Source organism: Mycteria americana, chromosome 5, assembly GCF_035582795.1.
Source record: "Mycteria americana isolate JAX WOST 10 ecotype Jacksonville Zoo and Gardens chromosome 5, USCA_MyAme_1.0, whole genome shotgun sequence".
Taxonomy (NCBI): domain Eukaryota; kingdom Metazoa; phylum Chordata; class Aves; order Ciconiiformes; family Ciconiidae; genus Mycteria; species Mycteria americana.
The window spans coordinates 62,728,570-62,748,352 of NC_134369.1; positions in this window are offsets into that span (position 1 = coordinate 62,728,570).

Consider the following 19,783-nt stretch of genomic DNA (forward strand, 5'->3'; position numbering starts at 1 on the left):
TTGCTGCAGCACGTTCCCGACGGGGCTGGTCGGAGCTGCTCTGACAGGGCAGAGGGAGCGGAGCACCCGCCTTCCGTGTGCTGCAAGACGTGTGCTGGTGGCACGGCGCCAGCAGCTGCCACGCCGTGGGGTTAGAGGTTCTTTGCCATTCCTGAGAAAAGGTCCACATTCCCCAGGTGGGGCTGCAAGGGGTCCCTGTTTGCCCCTGCAGCCCCCATGCACACCCACATTTGTCCGTGAGCGCAGGGGGGCTCCCCCTGCAAGGTGCTCTGAGCTCCCGTGGGCCAGCGCTGGCCCTCACCAGCCACATGCATCCCCTTCCTCCTCAAAGCATCCCTCCCGTTTTCACCAAAACAGCCTGGCCTCATTGGCAGTAGCCTCCCCAAAGGTGGCACACACAGAGACCTCTGGCCGTGCCGAAGAGCCTCTGGCTGTGCCCAGCCAAGAAGGCTTGCCTCCCCCCCTGCAACAGCCCAGAGCTGGGTACAATGCCCTGTCCCTTCCCAGGACGGATTTGCATATTGGGTCAGGCAAGTGTTTCCAGCCGCTTGATTTCCAGGGGATAATATTATTCATGAAGCTATTTGCAGCCCCCAAATCCTTGGTTGCTGTTTGTTTGCTTCTTTCTTGCTCCCTCTTCCCTTCTTTTTACTCCCCCTTGACTGTTTGTCTGTTAAAAAAAAAAGTTTCCCTTGGCTGTACTTTCAGTAGGACATTTCAAAGTCAGGCTGAGATGGGTATTAAATGAGGATAGATGCCAGGTTCCTTTTCGCTATGTCCAAAACTACTAGAATAGCACCGAAAGCTGTAAATTAGGTCAGCTTTGCACAACAGCTTCCCGAGCCTTTGCTGGGAGCGATGCTGTACAGCCTTCGGTTGAGTATCGCTTTAAACAGATCTGGTGCAGCTTGTCTTGGGGGACTGGTGTGATGCAGTGAAACCTCTCCCAGGGCTTCCCCCTCGCCTATATAGACATGATTTGGGACCCAGACCCACTCCTCTGAGGGTGCACAGTCAGAGGGAGCACAGGAACCCTGCAGCACCCCAAGGCTGGGGCCTGATAGCCGAAGGAGATAGTGAGCGTGCATGTGGGGCAGGGTCCCAGCCCGCAGAGGAGAGAGGCCATGCACAGGCAAGGTGGGCAGCAGCAGCAGCAGCTCTTGGATGAACAGCAACAGGCTGAGCAGCAATGCTGAGGACTGAGATTGCCTGGGGGAGCTTCCCGTCAAGTCCTGCACGGCTTCCAGCACGTCGCTGTAGAGACTCAAAAAAGCCTTTTCGGATACAACCGGTGAACCAGGAGGATTGCGGGTGCCGAGATGATGCGTCCTGTGCCTGCGGGCAGAAGGACAGGCAGTCGGCTGCATGCGCTCTCTTGCCAGTTAAGCCATTGCCACTTGGTACGCTATTCGCAAGGCGAAGCCAGTTCCTTGCTCCCTGCGGTGGAAGATTAGCTCCCTGACTTCGGAAATGTAGAAGCAAACAAGTGGGAATACGGCAGGGGATATTTTGAGAGAGATTCCTGTGGAAGAGAATTAATGGTCTTGTACTACTTTTCTGACTTTGCAGAGCACTTGCTGGTGCAACACAGGGAAGAGCTATGAGGAGAGTAAAAATAGATGCTCCTTCCCCAGAACGCTCACCCGGCTTCCTCTGACCCACAGTGCAGGAACGTCCAGATTTAGGGGTGATGCCTGTGTGTTTAATAGCCCTGGGTGTATTTGCCTTCAGTGAGTTTGTCTCATTGCTTTTTGAACCCATGGAACCTTGGAGTGACGTGTTCCACACTTCGCATGTGTGTTTGGGGAACACGCAGGCTGTCTCCTCCCCGCTCACTCGGATTTCGGAGTCCTGCCCCATCCCACACAGCACCCTCAGCACTGGCTCTTTGCCCAGGGCAGGACCGTCTCCTGGGCTGGGGACAGGTACGCCAGGAGGAGAGAAGGAAGGAGGAACGGGTCCAAGTCCTCAGCCATTAATGGAAATGCAGGAGCACAAGGAATGTAATTAGCATCTTGGCATGGTGCTTGGGAAAGCCAGAAAGGCACGTCAGAGGGAGGAGGAGAAAGGGATCAGAGGATAAGCCGGAGAGCAGAGATCACAAAAACAGAAAGCAAAACACAGGGCCAACCTTGTGAGGCCCCTAAAGGACAAAGGTCTCCTGGGCTGGGCAGCTCCACCACGCCTCTCCTGGTGGCTTCAGGCTCCCGCAGGGCCCCTGGGGTTGTAGGAGACAAAGCCTATGGAGTGAAACGCTTCTTCAAGGACCTGCAATCCTTTCCAAACCCTTGCTACCCTGAACGCCACTTCTGCGGTTTCCGTGGAGATGTCATCAACGGGAGAGCGAGCGGAGGTCCACGCGCCCTGGGTGGGAGGCACCAGCAAAAGCAGTCGCACTCTCTTGCACCTATTAAGCATCTAAGCAAGTAAACAGATAACAAATTAGCTAGGAAAATTATCTCACTGCCCTGATGCTTGCAGGAAGCACAATGGAGGTTCACATGTGGTGTCCCTTTGAGATTTTTCTGTGCTGGAGGCAGGCAAGAGGAGATGGAGAGCGAGGGGGATGGAGAGCTCCTTACCACCTCCAGCTGAGCTCCTCAGTGGCAACACGGTCCATAACAAGAAGAAAATAACCACTTTCTACCTGAAAGGCACCGGCAGACCTTCAGCAAAGCCCTGAGTTTGCTTAAACTGCAGGAGTGAGCCACAGCTTGGCTCACCGAGGCCGCCTGTCCCCGCTCCCTCCCGAATGGCATGGCCGTCCTCCCCGGCTGTCCTCCCTGCAGCGTGGCCATCGCGCCCCGGGACAGGGCGGTGGCGTGGCCGTCTGCAGACAGGGAGGAGGGAAGGCTTGGACCTCGCCATCGCCGTGTGTTTAGTTGCAAGATGCTGTTGTGTTTGGATAGAGCTCCGGGCAGGATGTGTCTGCAGTAAACACAGGAAAAGGGCTGACGCTGGAGTCGAGTGGAAGGGCTGGCAATAGTTTCAAGTTTTAATTAAAACGGCCCCTCTTGGGGTAGCACGTGATTCCCGAAATGAGGGCTGATCAAGGCAGGCAGGTTGCTGAGGGCTTCCTCTTCAGGGTGCTGTGGAGGTGCCTTGGTCGTTTGAGTCTTCTTTCTAGAAATGGCCCAAGGAGACACCAAATACCTCCAGGAAAATATGCATGGATTTAAACACTGAAACAACTCTTGATAATTTTCTTTAACCTCAAAAACAAGCATGCGTTTTCGCCAGAGACAAAACCTACATTGTGCAGTGTCAGTTGTGCACGTGCCTTCCTCATTGCAAGTGCTGCGTCTCGGCTGGGGAATAAGAGGGGTATTAAAGAAACTCCGGGTTGCGGTGTCTGGCTCTGCACTTTCACAGTTCCCATGCTCAAGATGTCTGCAGGCCTGTGCATGGATTTTCCATAGAGCACTGCCCCCTGCTGCGGGCTCGCCATTCCCACACGCTTCACAAACCCTCCTGGTAGGAATAACCTGCACGATTAATGGCGGTCTCACGATATTCTGGGCCATTCGCTGCCTATTCATCTGCTCGACGTCCTGCGGGTCTCCCACAGAGCAGAGGCTTCCTCAAAACGTGAGGAAGAAGAAATACCAACAGAACAAAAGGGAGGAACAAGGGGCAAAGGAATTCAGTCAACGTATCTCTTTACCTCAAGGAAATCCCTGACTGATACCTGAGATCTGGGGGCATCTGGGTCTGCGGCAGCTGCAGCCCAGGCCTTTGACACCGAGGCTTACCCTGCCACGGAGGCACGTGGTGTGACTAATGCCATGGTGGGGACAGATGGGACCAGTTGAGCACAGCTGCCGATGCCACTGGGGCAAGCCCATACGTACGTGAAGGGCTTGAGCGATTTTTACTGCTCAACAGCAATGGAGGAAATACACATCTCTCAAGCATCGCTCGTCTTAGTGCTAGTAAGGTGCATTGGGTCGAACCCTCAGCCGTGATGCTCGGGGAGTTACAGTCCTGCACAGCAGTGGGAGAGGAGCCCCAGGAAAGCACCGGCTGCTCATGGGGAGCAGCGCTGTAGGAGCCGTGTCCCACTAAATGCTGCTATCAGCACTCTCACAAAATTTTCCCAACCAGTCAGGACATAAAAATGCACCCCAATGACATTCTATTTGCAGCAAACAAACCCTCCCATGCAGCTATCTCACTTGCTAGCGCCCAGCAAGTTTATTTGGCACAACAACGTGATTTTCACGATACGATTCTTTTCTCAGCATTGCCAGGGCTAACATTTAAAGTCTTCCTGACAATTTAGCCACACTCGGGGTAAGTCTGGTAACTCAAAAGTCTGATTTCTGGTAACTCGATCTGTCGTCGAGTGGTCTGCCTGCAGCTGTGCTGCTGGACTGCCTCATTTTTACGGTGGATAAGGTATTTCAAAGGTGCCCTCAAGCCCCATGGAGGTAATGCTGTTCTTCTCGTTTCTAGTAGATGAACGCAGAAGACCCAGCCTTTCACCTGCTGAAGTCCATCACAGCTTTGCCCTTGTCTTCAGGAGAAGCTGGTAGCGACTTTCAGTTATAAAGAAGGAAGAGAAAAGATAGAAGAATAAAACAAAGTCCTGTTAGCATCCAAGCTGTAGGATGAAGAGTTACAATTTTTGTAAACAGAGTACACAGAGAGGACACGAAGATTTGGAAATCACATGCATTCTAGATTAAATAAGCTTAGCATGCATTTACTCTGAATAAACCACAAAATATCTTGGCAAAAGTCTCCCTTGCAGTAGATAGTAAAGTATTATATGGTAGATTATAAAATGACTAGTCGGAGAATACCTTGACTGCCAGATAAGAAGACGTGGCTGCTGTAGTGTGATTCACAAAACGAAGCCCCAGGGCACTGCTACCTACAAAACAGCAATTCCACCCACACTGCAAAGACACGGCTGCAAGCCAAGGGAAGGGAGAGGAGGGTTTCTCACCTGGTTGTAATTGGGACCTTGGGGAAGCAGAGACGGAGATGGCTCCGAGAGGGATGTTTTTAGCCAGGAAGAAGGCTTTTTTGGTTGTCATTCATACTGGGAAAACCTGTTGGCGTTGGTGAACCGCCAAAGACTATGAGAGCCATCACAGCATTCCCTGTTGGCTTGGGAGACACAAGGTTTGATTCTGCAACCTGGCTTCTTATTCCCCACATCAGCAGCTCCCAGCAAAAGGTGGAAAATGTATCTTTATAGTGACGTCTGTGGCTGAGCTAGGAACTGAAATAGCAGGTACTGAGGAACATCTCTGCTGGCCTGGAAAAGTCACCAAGGCAATGCAGTGTAAGGTATATTTCTCCATTCCCCATTGGCTTTGCAAAACCTCTTGGAGAGAGCAGAGAGAAAGGGTCTGGGACTTTTTTTACTTCTTCTGCCATTTATTTTCTTGATGTGACTCACTGTTGCCATTAAATTAAATGTATCCAGGTTATAGGAGAGTGAATTTATGCAGGGATTAAAGTAGGCTAACATTATGCCATTGAAAAATTACTTAGCTTGCTACTGAATCAAAGCTCAGTGCTGACCTGCACGAGTATTTCTGCCCAGGAACAAAAACAGGTCTAAAAGACAGAAATGAGAAGACAGCTGGCAGGATGAAATGAAGAAAGAGAGAATGTCAGCTGCCTCTCTGGGGACCAGGCGTCTTTGAAATGAGCCCTGCCAGACAAAATAGGAGTCCTGTTGCTGGGCTCTAGCAAAATATTAGCAAAGGCCAGATCCTGTAGACCTCAAGGCTGGCGTATATCAGCGTAAGATAAAACTGACAAGGGGGGAGGAATGTGAATGCTCCAGCTCAGCGTTAATGCTCATGTCCCACCAGTCTCTGCTCCTCAGGACACCCAAGAGAAAGGGAGCAAGTTTGCCATGGCCCTAAGACTGGCACCCATCAATGCAGAGCGCAATCCCTGCTGTCTCCCTTGTGCTAACCCCCTGCAAAGGACCAGGGAGAAGAAACTATGCCCAGAGCATCAGGAAGACAGACAGAGGGATCCAGTATGGGTCTTCTCCTCACACTGCCATGATGATCCACCTCAGGTTTAAATAGGTTTCCCACTGACAAGCCACACAGTTAGCTGACGTAGGTGGACTTCACACGACCTGAAGAGCTTATTGAAATGTCCCAAAATAAGAGAGAAGTTTTTCGTTTATCATATTGGTATGACTGAAATCTCAAAGCCAGAAGGGTTTTGGACTGAGGGAGGATCCTAACCCACCTCTGGCCATAATTATTTCAAAAATCTATTGATATATCCTAGAAGCAAACTGTTATAGGACACTTTGTACTGCTAGCCATATGGATCCATACTGTGTCTGCTACACAGGACAGATTAATAACAGACCTGTACTTATTTCTGTACAGATAAGAATAAATATTCATCCTACTGGCTGGTAAATCCCCTTTCAACCACTGTATATAGTTATACTACTACCTCCCTTAGTGCATAAATTGTACTGGTATAACTGGTATATATGTTTTAAATGGGGAGAGTTATTCCATTTCTGTACAGGAATAGCTATCCTGATACAGATGTATTTATACCAGCACATCTGTGCCCACTCAAAAGGAGTTTTGCCCTGTTAACTGTGTGCACAGCTCAGTGTGAGGGCATCTTCCACTCAGCAGAAGCTATCAAAGACAACATGGTCTACTATAACACATGCTCTGCTGCAAGGGATGATGAGCACCCTTCCTCCAGCACAGGGGGGTGACCAAGAAGTAGAGCTAGTGTTGAAAAAAAAGTAAAACAGGTGACCTCTAGTATCAGGAGAGCTTCTTCAAAGAAATCGTGTCTTTCCTCCAGTGGGGAAAGTAGAGGTTTTTTACTCCTTTTTTGGTCTAACAGTAGTGGGTGTAATTAAAGACAGCCAAAAGCAGGGCCTGATTTGTTTGACTCATTCACGATCTGAATAGCTGCCTCGTGTTTTATTCAGCCGCACCAGAAGCCAGCCCATTTTGCAGGGTGACACAAGGCTGGGGTGTAATGGGTGAATAGCCCCCTTTCTAAGGAGCCCCTCTTTCCCGCCTGAGCACCCAGGCTCTTTCGGCATTTGACACTTCTGAAGAGTTTTTCCCCCCGTGGGTTTTCCATGTTGCTATTTTCAGAAGATTTCAGAAGTGCAGCGCAACCTTCGCCTGTTCAGCTTCTCCCTGACTGTAAAAAAGCCTCCCTGCATCACTAACCATCTAAGTGTTTGGTATTAAATTATCCATCAGAGCTCCTTTGGTAGCAGAGGGAGTTGATTGCACCGTCTTTACAGGGATAAAAATAGCCGGCGTCACAGGCGAGGGCAGCAGGGAGGGCTGAGGCAAGGCTAGCGCAGGCAGCAGCACTTTGACTGCAGTTGGTATCTTCACCTGCAGACAGCAGTGACTGGTGAAAAAGGATCCAGTTTCTCTAATCGATCAAAATGTAAATGGCGGTGTTTGAATTCATGCTGATGACCTTTGTCTGTTAGGCAGGGAATGAGACACTGGATACTGCAAATTTCCCTGCAGCAGCCTGACAACTCCCAGTCACCAGCCTAAAACCCCTGCCTGTTTCTTCACCTGCCTCCGGAAAACAGCCCTGCTTTCCTTCTAAGTGCCAGCACTGCACTGAGCTCGCATGCCCCAGCATTTCAGGAGGCACGATGAGCTCCCTGGGCTCTGACAGGAGGGAAACCAGCTCCTTGCAATTTTTGCAGCTGTTAAAGAAGTGGGGCACCCTCTGCTGAACCCCCAACCCCTGCCCACCCCCTTCCAGCTGCTCCGCTCCTAATGCAGGCTCTGACATCCTCGCTCCGCCAAGCCCCTCCATCGTCGGAACGGGGCGGCAGCTCTCCCTCCAGACCTCGCTGAGAACTGACAAACTCACTGTTGCTTGTGGCCCAGAGGCAGGGTTGGCATGCAGAGGAGGGAGTCATTTGCCGACAGCGTGTCCTGAAGTGGGGAGGAGGTGGGATTTGCCTCCTTTGGCCCACACACCGGCAAGCCCGTGGTCGCCAGCATGTCGCGTGCCACTTTCTCTGCTCCCTGCAATGGGCTGGCCCAGGAAAGCACAGCCATCTGGCAGCTCCTACGTGTGAATGATGCCGCTAAAGAAACGAGGATTTCACATTCAGATCCCCTTTTTTTGCAGAAGTGCCAATCAAGCCTGTGCTACTTGGGCTGAGAAAATGGTTTAAGAAGTTTGCCAGGATTAATAGCGCTTCCTATTAGTTCAGTGTGGGAAAAAAGTCAGTAGGAGCACATTTCCCTGTAGGTATGCAAGTCCAGATCATTTTGGGCCCAGAATTCAGCTTTTCTGGGGCTAAAGATCTGCGTGGATATAGAAAGAACCCAGTTATCGGGAGCATTTCAAGAGACAACAGAATAATACAGTGCAGGAATTTTACCTAAGTACAGATTGAAGTGCAGGCTTTGGGTAGTTAGTTTATATTCTTTATCTAGAGACAGGGATGTGTTCTGGTAGCAGACCAGAATCAAATCTCCTTTTCACTGGTATGAGGGACCGGTGGCACAAATTTCAGGGATCTGAACCTACATCCTATGGTGCAATAAGAGCTGAAAAAAATAGGTAGAGAATCCTTTACAGTTTCCTAGCACCTTCTAGGGCACTGTCAGAAACCGCACACCCCTATGGATACACAGCTGTTCAGCAGGGATGCACCAGGGACATACCATTTATTTATATGTGATCACTTTCTTGCAATATTAAGCTTTTGTTAGTTGATAACTGGATAGCTGTAGCATGTCTATCTCAGAAATGCTGATGCTTTGCTATTTCAGCACTGTACATACAGCCAACAGCGATCCCTCCCCAAAAAGCAGACAGTGAACCTCGTCCACCCACAACCCACGTGCTTTCTGGGAGCACCTGTGCTCTACTAGCTCAAGCAGTCTCTGAGAGCACATCTCAGGTTTTCACATCCAAAAAGCTGTGGATACCATTGGAAATTAGACATAGACTAAATTCCCAAAAACGTGCTTGGGAAGCGCAGAGCCAAACCACCCCGGCAAAGTGGCAGTGCTACGGGCCAGCTCCTGAGGCTGTGACTCATGTGAAAAGAGTTCAGTGGTCCTGCGTGGGTGTGAAGGAACAAGATTTGACGCTCAGACATCTGCGCTCTCAGATGGGACCTCAGTGAAGATCTGCCGAGTCCCCCACCCTTCCAACAGCTCAAACATCTCCAGGGCAAGTGCTGAATGTGGAAGACCACGGGTGGGGGAGCAAGTGGCCACACTTCAGCTGAATTCGGTGCACAGAACCTGTGAGGATCTGCCTTCTCGTTTGTATGACTAACCACAAGTTACATATTCAGCCTTAGCAAAGTTTCTCAACTGATGGAGACACTAAGGCACGGAGGAGAAACACTCCAAAATGATCCCAGTTTGCTAAAAGTTACATCTGCAACTTATAAAGCAAATTGCCATGGTAAATAGCTATCAGTAAGGCTGAATCATCTCCCCATCCTCTGCACATTTTCACTTTGACATTTGTTGTCCTTCTTCTGTTTAATGAGCGAGTGAAATATATTTCAAACTTGTGTCAGTGCATCCTAGCAGTTGAAAAACTATTTTAAAGAAAAACATACATTTAAAAGAGCTTAAAGCTTCTCAGTGTGAAGAGAGCACATAGAGTGATTCACCTAAACTATTGTGCATTTTATTCTGGTCTGTAGCAAATCAGAAATAATAAATCTGAAGATCCAAGATCCAAAGGGATTAATAACTCATTTTGTCTCTGCCTTTCTTTGGCGTCAGTTCCACTAAGCATTGATACACAAAGCTTCACTCGAGTACACTAAGCTTTGATACTTCAGCTTTACGTATTTTGCATATGAGATATGCATTGAGATAGCTCAAGATATTGAGAGATATATATCTCAAGTCTGAGATACATTATTTAGGAGAAAACTGAAGTTTAATGACACCTGTAAAAAAGATAGTGAGCATTCCATACAGATGAGTTTTGCGAAGATAGCAACGTGATGACTGGTCTCTGGGTTACTAACACTCCGTTAGCCCTTTTTCCAGCCCATTACTAACATCAGGAAAAATGTGTCTTTCTGAATAACTTGCATTTGGGTGCAGTGTCACCAAGACCTTCACAAGGCAAATATCAAATGCAAAGAGATCCAGCCACTAGGTAAGGCAAACCAAGCCACTCGACTTTATATCCTCTCTGTGACTGTCCCAGTGGTACATAGACAGCACTGCTTTCTTTTCTGAATGGGAATAACTTGTTGCAGATTCACCGCCAAAGTTACTGCTAGTGCAAATCAGCGACTCTTCACTGACTTGAAGAACTTGCGCCAGAACACGGCAGGAACAAATCAGACCTAAAGCCAGCCTGATGGCCTTGGGACAAATTACAAATTAGATAAAGCCTCAAAGGGAAAAATCAAGTCTCTCCAAAAATTATTTTAAAAACAATTTTAATAGAAGGTGATAACACAATATAAATCACCTGGAAAATCCAAACAGTCAACATAGCTTTCTGCAAACAGACAGTAAAAGCAAAACAGTGAAACCTGCTCGTTTATCAGCGCCGGGAGCTGAACCCGGGAGTCCTGCAGGGAAAGGGCAGAGCAGCCTGCACACACGTAACTGAAACCGCCGTGGGACCTTCGACTTGGTGATCAGGGGCGGTTTGGAGCAACGACTTGTTTGCGGAGAGGAGCTGTGCCATGACGCATAGAGCTGTAGGCTCACTTACAGATGAACCCTTGGGAGATCAGTGGAGATCCTTATCAAAAGATGCAGAATGTGTCAGAAACACGAAAAGGAGCTCTGTGTGTTACATGAATAAGGAGCTCTGCTTGTTACCCAGTTACTGCAGGACCTCACCTATGAAAGCCACTAATGTGCTTCCCCAGACTCCATGAGGTGATGATCAGAAACGTCACAGAGCGTTGCACCGATGCTGAATTATGGGATTAATGCCACCTACTGAATGACCTAGTCTGGTGTGTAATGCAAACGCATGGACTGAGCTCATCGCACTGAGTTCATCCCTGGCGTGCCTGGCCTGCAAGAGTTTGCGAGACGCCAAACCGGAGAGAGCGCGGAGGCGGGCAGGGATGCGGGATGCTTGTGGGAGAGAAATATGCTCCTTGTGACAACTGTCTGCCAGCAAGTAAGACAGCTGGGCAGGCGGGTGTATCAGCTCAAGGGAAACAAAGGTTAACACAAGCAGGGGGTAAGCAGGGATGGGCAAGGCATGGTCTGAGTCAGCTCTTGCTGCTTTTAAGGTACAATTTTAAACAACAGGTGGATACAAATACTAATAAACAGAGTGCTGGTAACTGCTCAGATTTGGCCGGTACCTTTCTGAACGAGAAGCAGAAGATAAGCCCAGCCAGTTATAGCCTGAAAGGAGTCCTACAGGTAAGATCTATAAGTCGTTCCCTAGTTAGCTCCAGACACAAGCAGCATCCAGTTGCCTGAAATGCCAGAGGGACGTGAAACTCCTCCTGACACATCCTCATCTTGCCTGAAGCTCCCACGGCTGCCACGTCTCGTGCTCCCAGTGACACCTCAGGCCCTCTCCTGGCACAGAAACACCTGCTGCCTAATGAGGTACAGGATTTGCCAACAGCAGTACTTGAAGCAAGACATTTTCCATGAGCAATTTTGTTCCTTACACTCAGACTGCCCTTTTATTTACAAGGGGAAGAAGAAAGAGCGTTTGCTCCCCAGCCCAGGGGAATGCTGTAGTCAGGTTGTACATCACTGAATAGGAAAGTCTGATAATCATTCCCTTAACAGAGGTGCTCCGCTCTTTGCAGAGATGCTCTACACTTAGTTATTTTCTCGGTGCCTGAGGCATCACACTTTTCCAGTGATATCAGCGCTGGCAAAATATTTATCCTAGGGCTTGCAGGCCTTTATGTTATTCTTCATAACTCACAAGTATAAAATCTGTCCTCATGACCTCCTGACATTTTAAGCCAACACAAAATCAATAAAGCACATTGAATCACCAGCAAGCTTAAAAAATGAACCCAGCTGCAAACACCTTTGTAACAGCGACAGAAGAGTGCTACTATTAAACAGTCAGAAGTGTCATTTGTCCCCAACCTGGTCCACCGCTCCCGTCTTTGGGGTATTTCGGAGCAATTCCTTTCCATCGTGTCACTTAAGCAGCAAAGGGGAATCTTTTATAAGCTGAGAAAGGGCCGTGGTAGCAGCTGACGTGATTTATGTTTAATAAAGGCCCTTTAGCGCCAGGAAAGAGGGGCCCTGCCAAATCTCAGGCATCTCGCAAGCCGCTGCTATTGTCCCCGGGGCAGGAGCACTTTTTAGGTTGCCTCTCCATCTCTGTAAACAAAAGGACAGCTGTACGCTTGGCTGGCTCCGGACGGGCTCTTTGTGCGCGATTAGTACCCCGCGCACATCATTCATGGCTCTTGAATAAAGATGACCTCTCGCAGGATGGGATGGGGGAAAAAGAGCCTCTTTATTCAGCAGGGCTTGAATTACTATAAAGGGAAGGAAACCGTTCCTTGGAAGTCACAGGAAGAGCTAGGTAAATAAATAAGCAAACTACAGGTTCCCTGCAAATACTCGGTGCTCAAGAGTTGGGCCTGGGAATTGTAAAATACAAGCAAGTTGTCCTGGTCGCAGTCGCTAACACATGTGCCACCCCTCTCTCTCCAGCCTGAGCTCCATATGGCCCAGCCATACATCTGCAGCGGGGAAAACGCTTTGTCACAGAGGTTATGGCCCAAAAGGAGGAGAAATGAAGCATGCAACATGGCCAACGTGAACTGATTTCCACCACCTAATCCTTCCACCTCTCTCGGCCAGGCAGGAGGATGCCTCGGTCGGTGGCTCTTGGAGTGGCAATAATATTGGCCTTTATTTTCCCGGTCCTGTGTGCAGACTGGCGGGTCAGGCAGCGAGCTATGCAAACAGACAATGACATACCGAATTTTTTCACATGCTGGGTTTCCTGGCCGATGAAAGGCAATTCAGCAGCTTATCACCATGTACGCTGCTGCAATTAAGAGCCCTGGGAGCAGCAGCAAATGAAGCTCTCCTCCCCCAGCCCCTCCACCTCCCATCCCTCCCCCATGCCCATAGGAACAGGCTGTCTCTCACCACCCACCACACCAGCACAATCGCAACCCTTATACTCGGCGCTGAGCTCCACTGAATTCACTCTGACCCAGCAGCCAGGGGCATGGCAATAAGCACCAGGGTGTCCTCCAGACCCAACCTTCACATCAGATTAGTTTTCAGCTGAAGTCCTGCTGTGTCAACTGAAATGGCCCTTAGAAACATGAATTTATCTCCTGGAAGGCTTAGCAACAGCAGAGTTAGCTTGGACTCGAAATTAGCTAAAGGCAGCAGACAAGAAATGAAACGGCTTTTAAAATTAAATTAAATTCCAAAACTGTTTTTAATGCAGCGTTGCCACCTCCTTTGGTTTTATCAGTGCTCACAGTAGCTGCTGGTTTCCTGCAGGTCTCGCCTCCTGCAGAATTATTCCATCCCTCTTTTTTCCTATTTAACTGCACCCTTTTTGCTGAAAAAAAACCTGAAAATGTGGCCCTGGCTGTAGTTGGAGGCTGCAAATGGAGGAGCCAAACAAATGAAAAAATAGATATTATTTTATGACTTGTGATTTTCAAGTCAGTCTCATTACTTCTAACCCTCTGCAGCCGGCAGCACAATGAACAAGCCAGCGTCTTCACCGTCACTCTTGTGGTCTGTAAAAGTTTCATGAGTCTCCAAAGAAGCTGCAGCAGAAAAATGCATAAAAACACAAAACAAGGCTAATTGCTGAGCTGGCATCTGACTCCTCCAGTGGTCTGGATTACTTTGGGGTGGAGATTAACACAGGCCAACTCTAGCCATAGGTAGCAATGTGATTTACACAGGTGGGCATTATCCCCCTCATTCTTAAAAGCACGAGAGGGCAGGTCTCTTGCCCCGATGGTGTGGTTTGTCACTGGAAAACCGAGGAGTAGGACATTATCGTTTCATGTAAACCATGCATCCACATAGAAGGACGTGACACATCGAAGACTTCTGACAGTGGGTGTCCAAGGAATATTGCTGGAGTAAAGACATTTCCTGTTGTGCATTAGTCTTTGGACTTCAAATGACAGAAAATGAGCCATTTGAAAGTTATTTCCATGAAAACCACTTGCATGTTCCTCCCACTCTTGCCTTCTTCCAGCTCCCTGCCCTGCACCACATGCGTGTCTTGTTTGTTTCTGTTCATCTCTGATGGGGGAAAAAAGAACATTCTGAATTTAATAGAGGGGGCTAAACTCAACTTTTACAACAGGTATCTCTGATATATATGATAACTACACATCTTCACCATTAACAGCCCTGTTGGAGTTGCAGCAAATCAATGAATGAGTCCATAAAAGGCTGAAATACAATAAAAATCTGTGAATGGGGCTGTAAGAAAGCTCAAGTGCATCAAAGGGGAAGCAGTAAAACTGAATGAAGGGACTTCTGAGAAGAGTAGCTAGTGAGAAAAGATTATCAAAAGTGCTTGTTATTTAAGAATGTTATTAATACAAGGGAACTCCTGCCATCCTTAGAGGTACTCTGCCTCTCTCCTTCATTATGGAAATGCTTCCCTCAGGCCCCATCTGTCTGGTTTTCTGCTGCAGATGAAGTTGACCCAAAGGGAATTCACAACTACACATCTCCTACGGCAAAGCAAGCCTTGCTGCAAATCAGGCAGCACAGCCTGATGAATGCTGCCTGAAGAGGCTCTGACAAACGCGTGGCAGACAGGACTCCACCGTCAAAAAGATTCTCCTGTGAGAGTTTCTGCTTCCCTCTCATGCAGCTGGATGTCTTGGCAGCAGGCAGGGGGTTTGGGAGGGTGATATGACTCATGTAGGGTTTTTGCTGGGAACATGCTCCAACAGGACAGCAATCATAGTGTATGCGTGGATCAGGCACTGTCCTGGATGCAGGTGGGACATGAGAGCTATATACAAAGGAGATGCCTCTACCAGAGAAATCAGACAAAATGCCACAGGTCTTAATAAGGGAATATATATATTTATCTCTCATCTTCCATCACTTTTCTGTAAGCATTCACAGATTAACCATCCAGTACAGCTGGGAGTACTAAGGCAGGCTTCGCTAGTCAGCGTTAGTAGAAAAAACTGAGGCATAAAACATGAAGTACTTCATTAAAGGCCAACAAGAAATCACAGACAGACCTCCTGCCTGTTTTCCAGTATTCATGACAAAAAAAACAAAACCCAAACAAAGAGTGGAGTTAGGCTTTGCCAGCTTGAAAGAGAAAGATAAAATATGTAGGGACAGACTTGGCAGTAAAAGAAAATCCCCGTGTAAGGCAGAGGGGTGAGACCCTCAACCTATAAGTAAAGCCAGGGCCCACCTGACCATCAGGTTTCAAATACATGGCACCTTTTAAATACATGAATTAGACAAAATGAATAATCGCATGGCTTATATGTGTCATAAATCAGGGAGATGAGAGGTGGGTAGGAGCTGTATGTCAAGCTTTGAATTTAACATGCAGGATTAGCACGGCACCAGGATTGTCTGGCAAACCCCATGCCAGGTACAGTTGAGTTGGGTCAAGCAAGCCGTTGAAGTTAGTTTCTTGCCAAAAGGCTCAGTCACATAAAAACTGTCTGTAACATTACACACCCATATGACTCAGACTCCTAGCATCTTCAGCTTTATTCCACAATAAAAAGAAATACAAATGTGAGCCTCTACAACAGAGAGGCCCTCGCAGCCGTGGCCAACAGCGTTTATGAGGGTCCGTCATCCTGCAGGTTATAGTGCCAGTCCAGCAGCTGACTGACATCTTTGCACTAGTCCTTGGTTCTCCAGCTGGGATGGCTGGACCTACAAAAAGGAGATGCTCAATGTTTCTGGGAGACTTTGGCCTGCTAAGCCCTGTGGTTCCTCTGCTGCTGTTTTGAGAGGGCGAGGGCCTGGCAGAGGAGACATGGCATGCGCCTGCAAGTTGCCAGGAGTATTCCCAGCAGAGGATGAGCTCAGCGCCTTCTCCCGCAGGATGTCAGGCGAACAGCAGCTCGGGAGAGGTTTGGGGAAGGCGATTCCCTCTGCTCCAAGGCACGCCTGCTCCAAGCTCTGAACACCACCTCCTGTGAGAGGGTTGCCTGAGGAAGGGGATCAGTTGTCTCCCCTCCAATGTGCAAATGGTTAGCAATGTGCAGTGGTTAGTTTTTTCATATATCCATGGAGCTGACTCCCTGGTCTTCTGGGGTTTTTCCATCTTTACTAAACCCCAGCAATGGCTGAAGGATGCAGTCCTGCGGGGCACATATGGGAGCAGCGGGCGTAGGAAGGAGCATGGCAGCGTGCAGGGGAGCAGAGCACGCAGAGCAGACCCCGCCGCACCAGTGGGACGGGCAGCCCAGTAATACGGGATCGCAAGGGTTGTTTTCTGCAGCCTGGATTATAAACCTTGAGGTTTATAATCTGTTGCAGTGGGAAAGTTGCGGCACTTTGCCTGTCTCCTGCCAGCTTCATGTGGTGTCTCTCCAGCTCCTTGAATTTCTAACCTGCTTCTTACTTAAAAGCCTTCGTTTCAGAGTGGGGCTGTGAACTCAGTCTGATCTGCGGCACGAGCCATGTGAAGAGCGATGGCAGAAACTTGTTATTTTCTAGTGAGTTGGCATTTGTGTGTCACCGGGTGGAAAGTGATGTCTCCAGGCGGAAAGAGATGTCTCCAGGAGGCCACGCGTCTCCTGCGCTGCCCTTAGCTGCGGCACATCCAGCGCAAAAACACAGGCAGATTCACACACCCAAACCATACTTTTTGGAGTATAAACGATCTTCAAAGACCTCAGCAAAAAAGAGTGGCTCCAAGCCTCAACACAGGCTTTAAAGCAATGAATCCTAGTCTTTGCTGTAGTATGGCAAATTGACGCAGTGTTTACAAACATGTGCAGGCATAGCATGGTAAAACAAATGCCGCCAGTCCTCCAGCAAAATGCATGATTTATTTTCTATTTCACACACAAATGTTTGTGCTCTTCTGTCTTTGAGAGCTGCTGAGTGAGAGCAGTGAAGCAGCCTCTCCATCCGGCTTGGCCCGGGAGCTCTGGCTGTACGCGGCACCTCCAGCCCTGTGCGAGCGCAGAGATAACGCGAGTGGTCAAACTGGGACCCAGCCTGGCTCCCGCAGTGGCAAATCATCCTGTAAAAATTCGTTTTGTACAGGCTGTTATCTTCCTGAATGGGAGGAAGGTTATATTTATACTACATAAAACCCAACAGGGCTTTTTTTTTTGCTAAGGAATAATAAGAGAGAGTTTATAGTTCATCCCTTTGCTGCGATGGACAGAACTAGTGACAGATATATGAAGGAAATTTAACAAAAAGCTTGTGAGCATCTGCTGGGAGAACATGAGAATCCCCCCAAAACAGTCCCGTCCCCTCCTTCTCCCACCTCCGCTGCTGCCCTCGGTGTTGCTGAAAGGGCTGCCCGGGCAGCAGGGCCGTGGGGAGGATGCCCAGTCCCTCCGCCCCATGGCATGCCAGCTTACAGCGTGGGGTGGGAACACCAGCAAGGGAGCATTTCGTTTCTTCTCCCACCCTCCCTGCACCGAAGCAGCTCGTAGAGGATTGCTGGGGGAAACAGCACATGCAGCCCATCAAACCACTGGCTGAAAAAAGTGCAGATAAATGCAAACATGGTTTCCTTTCAGTCCACGGCATTAAGAAGGCATTTTCACCGCAAGCGGATGGGGTAGGGATATAAATACACTTACAGCTCAGGGGAATCCGCTGCATCACCTCTGCTGCTGCAAGCCTCTCTGCAGGCTCCTGTTTTAGGGAGATCGTTTCTCCCACGCCCCAGGGAGGGCGGCTGCCCTTGGGTAGGATTTATGTGAGGATGTGGCTGTGGAGAGAGAAGGTCAGTTTTGGGGAGGCCTGGCATCCTCACCCCAAAAAGGCAGCAGGGGAGACAGGGCAGCGGGATACCAGCACTGGACAGCAGAAGCACAGCAGGGCTGGTGCAGGTGAATGCAGCATCTGCAGGGAGACCCCGGGTGCGGGGAGGGCTCAGCTCCCTCGGCCTGGGGCAGCTCCCAGAGCTTCTTAGGTTTCATGCAGGCGACAAGGAATTGGCCTGTTTCTCCCCTAAAGCACGTTTCCACTCATCGCCACTCCTGTATCCGTGCTCCATTTGTTTGGACCGATGGCAGGATCCCCGTCTGAGCGGTAACTGCTCGTATTTACTTACCAGGGCAGGCTCAGCTGGGGAGGGGATGAGACCCTGCAGATCTCTGCTGCCCACCACGCACTTCGGTTCAGCCCTCCCTTCCCCAGACAGATCCAGGCAGCTCATCCCTCCATCTGGGGACTGCTGGGAGAATTAGTTAGTGTACATGACATGGTTACCTGAGATAGCCCAGGGCTGGATTCAGTGACTCAGGAGCTCCCTCTGTTTCTAATGTTTGCACAGACTTTTAAGACAGAAGCACTAAGCACTACCTGTAACTGTTTGCTGAGGGCCAGATGCTTGGAGCAAACAGGGACGCAGCTGGGGAACACTGCCAGTGGATACGCTGAGCAGTTGCGAGGAAGGGGTTGGAGTCTGGCCGTTAGCAGGCATCACAGGGCACGTATAGCTTTGATTTATTTCCCGTTGCGGAAGGTGCACATGGTGAGGTTTGCACCCCGGGGGCCCTCCGCAGCTGTGGGTGCAGCACCCCAGGATGCTGGAGATGAATGCACCAGGCATTTGACCTGGTGTCCCCTGTCCAGGGACCTTCCGAGGCTACCCTCACCCTGCCACCCTCTCCATGCCCTGTGGGCAGTGAGACCTGGAGCCCCTCCAAGGGCAGGCAGGAGGAAAGGGGAGACGACAGGGACAGTGGCAGGAGAAACGGGGTGTCTAGGGGCTGTGGCAGCCCTGCACCCCAACACCAACCCTGGACAGGGATTGCCTGCCATAAAGGTTGTGTCATGTTTGTCAGACACAGCTGATTTTTATTTCTTTTCCTGCCTGAGCTGTGTCTAACTGCCTGCCCATATGTTGGCTCACTGGCAGCTCTGGGCACCCGGGGTGCGGTGTGCCTGCGGTCAGATGGCGAGTGGCTTCGCCCATGCGGGGAGCTGGCTCTGAGCTGCATCCTCAGGTGTTGGCTCTGCTTTCCCATCTCCCATGTCACCAGCTTTCACCACAAGCCAGCCCTGACTATGGCGTTATGCCCTACCAAGTGTCACCGGGGGACCCTACTACAGCTTACAGACCTGGCAGTATTCAGATATTGGCCTCTTTGCGATGCTTAAAATGAACAGTGAAGCCTGCCCCATTTTACAGAGTTCTGCTGCCCTGACTCCCAGTCCTGCTCTCACGCTTAACTGGGAGTTTGCTTTGCTTCTGTGATAGCTTCATTTCTATTTCCATGCCGTGCTCCCAACGGCAGCACGCATCATTACCACGGTGTCTTATAACCCTGAATGATATTGAAATTGCCGAACCTGGGACTGCTTTGTGGTCATTATCCTGCTGTGACTTCAAGGGGGCTGAGAGGGATGCCGTGCTAAAAGCCTTGCCCGCTCTCTTCTCGAGAAGAAAGGAAAGAGAACAACCAGCCCTGATTAAAAGCATTTTTTTTTTCTAAAGCGGTCTCTGCATGCAAAGATTTGGTTCAAGGAGCATTAAAATCACTGCTGTCAGTTCAGAAAGAAGGGGCTGAAGGAAATCTGGGCCATTGGCATTGTGCGAGGGTTGCTATGGCAATCCCCGCAGAAAGGCGGCTTAATAGGCTTTCTTCCCAGGAAACTCAAAACTG